This window comes from Anopheles nili (genome assembly GCF_943737925.1).
Source record: "Anopheles nili chromosome X unlocalized genomic scaffold, idAnoNiliSN_F5_01 X_unloc_4, whole genome shotgun sequence".
Lineage (NCBI taxonomy): Eukaryota > Metazoa > Arthropoda > Insecta > Diptera > Culicidae > Anopheles > Anopheles nili.
In genome coordinates this window covers 105,001-112,500 of record NW_026525500.1, presented here as the reverse complement: position 1 = coordinate 112,500, position 7,500 = coordinate 105,001, and positions in this window count along the sequence as shown.

Here is a 7,500-nt window from a genome sequence, read left to right as displayed (position 1 = left end):
CTGGAGCAACATTTCTGAAGCTCGGCACGAGCAACCACGCACGTGTCTTATATCTCCGTAAGTAAGGGTCTGACGGTCTTGGACACCTTTAGCAAAAAGTTGCGCCCTATCGAATGGAACATTTCACTAGAACACCACGAAACGATCCGACCACTCCTTCGACCTGTTTTGGGGTTTTGCAGTTTTCCATGGGGTATTTTGTATGGGGAAAACCGACCCATGCCCGTATCTCCGTACCTAAGCGTCTGACGGTCTTGGACCCCTTTAGGTAAAAGTTGCATTTCGTCGAGCTGAACATTTCACTAGAACATCGCGAAACGATCCGACGCCTCCTTCTGGGAGTTTTTGGGGTCGGAAGGTTTTCTGGGACTTAGTCTCTGGAGCAACATTTCTGAAGCTCGGCACGGGCAACCACGCACGTGTCTTATATCTCCGTAAGTAAGGGTCTGACGGTCTTGGACACCTTTAGCAAAAAGTTGCGCCCTATCGAATGGAACATTTCACTAGAACACCACGAAACGATCCGACCACTCCTTCGACCTGTTTTGGGGTTTTGCAGTTTTCCATGGGGTATTTTGTATGGGGAAAACCGACCCATGCCCGTATCTCCGTACCTAAGCGTTTGACGGTCTTGGACCCCTTTAGGTAAAAGTTGCATTCCGTCGAGCTGAACATTTCACTAGAACATCGCGAAACGATCCGACGCCTCCTTCTGGGAGTTTTTGGGGTCGGAAGGATTTCTCGGACTTAGTCTCTGGAGCAACATTTCTGAAGCTCGGCACGAGCAACCACGCACGTGTCTTATATCTCCGTAAGTAAGGGTCTGACGGTCTTGGACACCTTTAGCAAAAAGTTGCGTATAACCATCCTCGTCAATACTCTCGAACACTGTAACTCGATCCTACCACTCCTTGGTACACTTTTGTGGGTTGCCAGTTTTGGTTGGGACTTAGTCTCTGGAGACCAAATTCTGAAGCTCGGCGTGGGTACCGGTTTTTCGTGCACGTCAGAGGGCCTCGACCGCCCCGAGAACCCGACCTTCAGGATTTTGGCCATTTTTGGGGGTGCACAAAAGTGTTCGTAATCAACCTCGGATTGTACTTTTCATCATCTAGGGGCACCGTAGGGACCGAAAAAAGTGGTTTCGCATGATAGTCCACCTCGACCCATGTCGACCCTTGCGCGACCCCGACCTTCAGGATTTTGCTCTACGGAAGGGGGTCGACTTGTGCGCAACCCCGACCTTCAGGATTTTGCTCTACGGAAGGGGGTGCACAAAAGTGTTCGTAATCAACCTCGGATTGTACTTTTCATCATCTAGGGGCACCGTAGGGACCGAAAAAAGTGGTTTCGCATGATAGTCCACCTCGACCCATGTCGACCCTTGCGCGACCCCGACCTTCAGGATTTTGGCCATTTTTGGGGGTGCACAAAAGTGTTCGTAATCAACCTCGGATTGTACTTTTCATCATCTAGGGGCACCGTAGGGACCGAAAAAAGTGGTTTCGCATGATAGTCCACCTCGACCCATGTCGACCCTTGCGCGACCCCGACCTTCAGGATTTTGCTCTACGGAAGGGGGTCGACTTGTGCGCAACCCCGACCTTCAGGATTTTGCTCTACGGAAGGGGGTGCACAAAAGTGTTCGTAATCAACCTCGGATTGTACTTTTCATCATCTAGGGGCACCGTAGGGACCGAAAAAAGTGGTTTCGCATGATAGTCCACCTCGACCCATGTCGACCCTTGCGCGACCCCGACCTTCAGTATTTTGCTCTACGGAAGGGGGTCGACTTGTGCGCAACCCCGACCTTCAGGATTTTGCTCTACGGAAGGGGGTGCACAAAAGTGTTCGTAATCAACCTCGGATTGTACTTTTCATCATCTAGGGGCACCGTAGGGACCGAAAAAAGTGGTTTCGCATGATAGTCCACCTCGACCCATGTCGACCCTTGCGCGACCCCGACCTTCAGGATTTTGCTCTACGGAAGGGGGTCGACTTGTGCGCAACCCCGACCTTCAGGATTTTGCTCTACGGAAGGGGGTGCACAAAAGTGTTCGTAATCAACCTCGGATTGTACTTTTCATCATCTAGGGGCACCGTAGGGACCGAAAAAAGTGGTTTCGCATGATAGTCCACCTCGACCCATGTCGACCCTTGCGCGACCCCGACCTTCAGGATTTTGCTCTACGGAAGGGGGTCGACTTGTGCGCAACCCCGACCTTCAGGATTTTGCTCTACGGAAGGGGGTGCACAAAAGTGTTCGTAATCAACCTCGGATTGTACTTTTCATCATCTAGGGGCACCGTAGGGACCGAAAAAAGTGGTTTCGCATGATAGTCCACCTCGACCCATGTCGACCCTTGCGCGACCCCGACCTTCAGGATTTTGCTCTACGGAAGGGGGTCGACTTGTGCGCAACCCCGACCTTCAGGATTTTGCTCTACGGAAGGGGGTGCACAAAAGTGTTCGTAATCAACCTCGGATTGTACTTTTCATCATCTAGGGGCACCGTAGGGACCGAAAAAAGTGGTTTCGCATGATAGTCCACCTCGACCCATGTCGACCCTTGCGCGACCCCGACCTTCAGGATTTTGCTCTACGGAAGGGGGTCGACTTGTGCGCAACCCCGACCTTCAGGATTTTGCTCTACGGAAGGGGGTGCACAAAAGTGTTCGTAATCAACCTCGGATTGTACTTTTCATCATCTAGGGGCACCGTAGGGACCGAAAAAAGTGGTTTCGCATGATAGTCCACCTCGACCCATGTCGACCCTTGCGCGACCCCGACCTTCAGGATTTTGCTCTACGGAAGGGGGTCGACTTGTGCGCAACCCCGACCTTCAGGATTTTGCTCTACGGAAGGGGGTGCACAAAAGTGTTCGTAATCAACCTCGGATTGTACTTTTCATCATCTAGGGGCACCGTAGGGACCGAAAAAAGTGGTTTCGCATGATAGTCCACCTCGACCCATGTCGACCCTTGCGCGACCCCGACCTTCAGGATTTTGGCCATTTTTGGGGGTGCACAAAAGTGTTCGTAATCAACCTCGGATTGTACTTTTCATCATCTAGGGGCACCGTAGGGACCGAAAAAAGTGGTTTCGCATGATAGTCCACCTCGACCCATGTCGACCCTTGCGCGACCCCGACCTTCAGGATTTTGCTCTACGGAAGGGGGTCGACTTGTGCGCAACCCCGACCTTCAGGATTTTGCTCTACGGAAGGGGGTGCACAAAAGTGTTCGTAATCAACCTCGGATTGTACTTTTCATCATCTAGGGGCACCGTAGGGACCGAAAAAAGTGGTTTCGCATGATAGTCCACCTCGACCCATGTCGACCCTTGCGCGACCCCGACCTTCAGGATTTTGCTCTACGGAAGGGGGTCGACTTGTGCGCAACCCCGACCTTCAGGATTTTGCTCTACGGTAGGGGGTGCACAAAAGTGTTCGTAATCAACCTCGGATTGTACTTTTCATCATCTAGGGGCACCGTAGGGACCGAAAAAAGTGGTTTCGCATGATAGTCCACCTCGACCCATGTCGACCCTTGCGCGACCCCGACCTTCAGGATTTTGCTCTACGGAAGGGGGTCGACTTGTGCGCAACCCCGACCTTCAGGATTTTGCTCTACGGAAGGGGGTGCACAAAAGTGTTCGTAATCAACCTCGGATTGTACTTTTCATCATCTAGGGGCACCGTAGGGACCGAAAAAAGTGGTTTCGCATGATAGTCCACCTCGACCCATGTCGACCCTTGCGCGACCCCGACCTTCAGGATTTTGCTCTACGGAAGGGGGTCGACTTGTGCGCAACCCCGACCTTCAGGATTTTGCTCTACGGAAGGGGGTGCACAAAAGTGTTCGTAATCAACCTCGGATTGTACTTTTCATCATCTAGGGGCACCGTAGGGACCGAAAAAAGTGGTTTCGCATGATAGTCCACCTCGACCCATGTCGACCCTTGCGCGACCCCGACCTTCAGGATTTTGGCCATTTTTGGGGGTGCACAAAAGTGTTCGTAATCAACCTCGGATTGTACTTTTCATCATCTAGGGGCACCGTAGGGACCGAAAAAAGTGGTTTCGCATGATAGTCCACCTCGACCCATGTCGACCCTTGCGCGACCCCGACCTTCAGGATTTTGCTCTACGGAAGGGGGTCGACTTGTGCGCAACCCCGACCTTCAGGATTTTGCTCTACGGAAGGGGGTGCACAAAAGTGTTCGTAATCAACCTCGGATTGTACTTTTCATCATCTAGGGGCACCGTAGGGACCGAAAAAAGTGGTTTCGCATGATAGTCCACCTCGACCCATGTCGACCCTTGCGCGACCCCGACCTTCAGGATTTTGCTCTACGGAAGGGGGTGCACAAAAGTGTTCGTAATCAACCTCGGATTGTACTTTTCATCATCTAGGGGCACCGTAGGGACCGAAAAAAGTGGTTTCGCATGATAGTCCACCTCGACCCATGTCGACCCTTGCGCGACCCCGACCTTCAGGATTTTGCTCTACGGAAGGGGGTGCACACTTGTGCGACCCCGACCTTCAGGATTTTGCTCTACGGAAGGGGGTCTACTTGTGCGCAACCCCGACCTTCAGGATTTTGCTCTACGGAAGGGGGTGCACAAAAGTGTTCGTAATCAACCTCGGATTGTACTTTTCATCATCTAGGGGCACCGTAGGGACCGAAAAAAGTGGTTTCGCATGATAGTCCACCTCGACCCATGTCGACCCTTGCGCGACCCCGACCTTCAGGATTTTGCTCTACGGAAGGGGGTCTACTTGTGCGCAACCCCGACCTTCAGGATTTTGCTCTACGGAAGGGGGTGCACAAAAGTGTTCGTAATCAACCTCGGATTGTACTTTTCATCATCTAGGGGCACCGTAGGGACCGAAAAAAGTGGTTTCGCATGATAGTCCACCTCGACCCATGTCGACCCTTGCGCGACCCCGACCTTCAGGATTTTGCTCTACGGAAGGGGTCTACTTGTGCGCAACCCCGACCTTCAGGATTTTGCTCTACGGAAGGGGGTGCACAAAAGTGTTCGTAATCAACCTCGGATTGTACTTTTCATCATCTAGGGGCACCGTAGGGACCGAAAAAAGTGGTTTCGCATGATAGTCCACCTCGACCCATGTCGACCCTTGCGCGACCCCGACCTTCAGGATTTTGCTCTACGGAAGGGGGTGCACAAAAGTGTTCGTAATCAACCTCGGATTGTACTTTTCATCATCTAGGGGCACCGTAGGGACCGAAAAAAGTGGTTTCGCATGATAGTCCACCTCGACCCATGTCGACCCTTGCGCGACCCCGACCTTCAGGATTTTGCTCTACGGAAGGGGGTCTACTTGTGCGCAACCCCGACCTTCAGGATTTTGCTCTACGGAAGGGGGTGCACAAAAGTGTTCGTAATCAACCTCGGATTGTACTTTTCATCATCTAGGGGCACCGTAGGGACCGAAAAAAGTGGTTTCGCATGATAGTCCACCTCGACCCATGTCGACCCTTGCGCGACCCCGACCTTCAGGATTTTGCTCTACGGAAGGGGGTCTACTTGTGCGCAACCCCGACCTTCAGGATTTTGCTCTACGGAAGGGGGTGCACAAAAGTGTTCGTAATCAACCTCGGATTGTACTTTTCATCATCTAGGGGCACCGTAGGGACCGAAAAAAGTGGTTTCGCATGATATTCCACCTCGACCCATGTCGACCCTTGCGCGACCCCGACCTTCAGGATTTTGCTCTACGGAAGGGGGTCGACTTGTGCGCAACCCCGACCTTCAGGATTTTGCTCTACGGAAGGGGGTGCACAAAAGTGTTCGTAATCAACCTCGGATTGTACTTTTCATCATCTAGGGGCACCGTAGGGACCGAAAAAAGTGGTTTCGCATGATAGTCCACCTCGACCCATGTCGACCCTTGCGCGACCCCGACCTTCAGGATTTTGCTCTACGGAAGGGGGTCGACTTGTGCGCAACCCCGACCTTCAGGATTTTGCTCTACGGAAGGGGGTGCACAAAAGTGTTCGTAATCAACCTCGGATTGTACTTTTCATCATCTAGGGGCACCGTAGGGACCGAAAAAAGTGGTTTCGCATGATAGTCCACCTCGACCCATGTCGACCCTTGCGCGACCCCGACCTTCAGGATTTTGGCCATTTTTGGGGGTGCACAAAAGTGTTCGTAATCAACCTCGGATTGTACTTTTCATCATCTAGGGGCACCGTAGGGACCGAAAAAAGTGGTTTCGCATGATAGTCCACCTCGACCCATGTCGACCCTTGCGCGACCCCGACCTTCAGGATTTTGCTCTACGGAAGGGGTCCTCTCTGTACAAGGTTTGGGGGTACATTTTCACCCAAAAACCACTATCGCTCATCCGAAACAACTCCTCGACATGTGTCTTCTCTGTGAATTTGGCCCCGATCTGACGAGTAGTTTTCGAGATATGCCCCTCTGAAGGTACATATTGGGACTTAGCCGATTTTCACCCATTGCGGTGTCTATGGGGTGTTGGGAATCGCTCTACCGACCAGCCGGTTGGAGATATCGATTCCCGGTCTTCGGCGCGTTTGCTCAACTCCGTAATGCCTACTTTTCGTCCATACACACAACACCTCGCAGAGTTCTCCTTCTGCTAGATATAGCGCGTGCCCCTTTGTTCGTGCACCATTTTGGCCCGTTTTTCGCACATTGCCTCGAAACCATGCGTCTGACGCTTTTGCGTCCCAAGCACCGATGTTAGAACACCACCGTGGCTAACTTTCGTCCATATACGCCAACTCCGTGCAATGTCTCCATCACCCTGTTTTTGGGTGAAAACCCATTTCTGGGACTTAGCCGATTTTCACCCATTGCGGTGTCTATGGGGTGTTGGGAATCGCTCTACCGACCAGCCGGTTGGAGATATCGATTCCCGGTCTTCGGCGTGTTTGCTCAACTCCGTAATGCCTACTTTTCGTCCATACACACAACACCTCGCAGAGTTCTCCTTCTGCCAGATATAGCGCGTGCCCCTTTGTTCGTGCACCATTTTGGCCCGTTTTTCGCACATTGCCTCGAAACCATGCGTCCGACGCTTTTGCGTCCCAAGTAGTGATGTTAGAACACCACCGTGGCTAACTTTCGTCCATATACGCCAACTCCGTGCAATGTCTCCATCACCCTGTTTTTGGGTGAAAACCCATTTCAGGGACTTAGCCGATTTTCACCCATTGCGGTGTCTATGGGGTGTTGGGAATCGCTCTACCGACCAGCCGGTTGGAGATATCGATTCCCGGTCTTCGGCGCGTTTGCTCAACTCCGTAATGCCTACTTTTCGTCCATACACACAACACCTCGCAGAGTTCTCCTTCTGCTAGATATAGCGCGTGCCCCTTTGTTCGTGCACCATTTTGGCCCGTTTTTCGCACATTGCCTCGAAACCATGCGTCTGACGCTTTTGCGTCCCAAGCACCGATGTTAGAACACCACCGTGGCTAACTTTCGTCCATATACGCCAA